Raw genomic sequence first — 916 nt, forward strand, 5'->3', positions numbered from 1 at the left:
TAGTGGCATGGGGTGGTGCCTCGCAAACATATACAAATAACATACAAACAACCCAAAACACCATTTTAAAAATTATATTCCGCAAACCAAGACTTTTCTCCACTAATCAACTGTTCTCTGAGACAAAACTATTTTCCATAAAATAATTATATTATATGAAAACGTTATTCTACCTCTTTCAAAATAACATAATGCAAACAACTAATCACAATTATAATACAAGAACTGAATATTTAATATTTCCGAAAATAAACATCTCTAAATTTTATAACAGCTATCAAATAACTGGCTTTAGACTATATTAAAAGCTCCCTCTCATCATAAAAAGCTGTCAAAAATTTACAATATATAAGTCTTTAATAAAGAGTTGGTTAATAAATACATTCTATCTATAGTAAAACTGTTCACATGTAAACTGTACTTTGTGTTCTATTTTGATAATAATTTACTCAAATTTTTACTATTATTATTAATTAATTTATCATTATCTTTATTAGTATGTTATTTCTTTCTTTTTCTTTTTTTCTTTTTCTTAGATACTCTCGTCCATCAAAACAAGGATATTTATCCTTAGTGATGGATGATGCAGTATAATCACAAAATTTGTAAACAACTACTTGTAAATATGAATACTGCTAAATTATATTATATTTATAAAATTAAATAATTACCCAAGTACACGAAATTTAAACTAAAATATCATAATTAGGTATACCTAATAAAATATTATTATAGATTGATTTGTAAATTTATCAGATAAAAACACTAATTAGTAATTAATCATTTTAAAACCTAATTTCTTTATTTTCTGATTACTATAAATAATAATAATAATAATAATAGCATTAATAGGTAACAATAAAAGTAGTGATTGACTTGTATCATAAATAAAGGTAGGTTAATAATATAATATTGT

Source organism: Acyrthosiphon pisum, chromosome A3, assembly GCF_005508785.2.
Source record: "Acyrthosiphon pisum isolate AL4f chromosome A3, pea_aphid_22Mar2018_4r6ur, whole genome shotgun sequence".
Lineage (NCBI taxonomy): Eukaryota > Metazoa > Arthropoda > Insecta > Hemiptera > Aphididae > Acyrthosiphon > Acyrthosiphon pisum.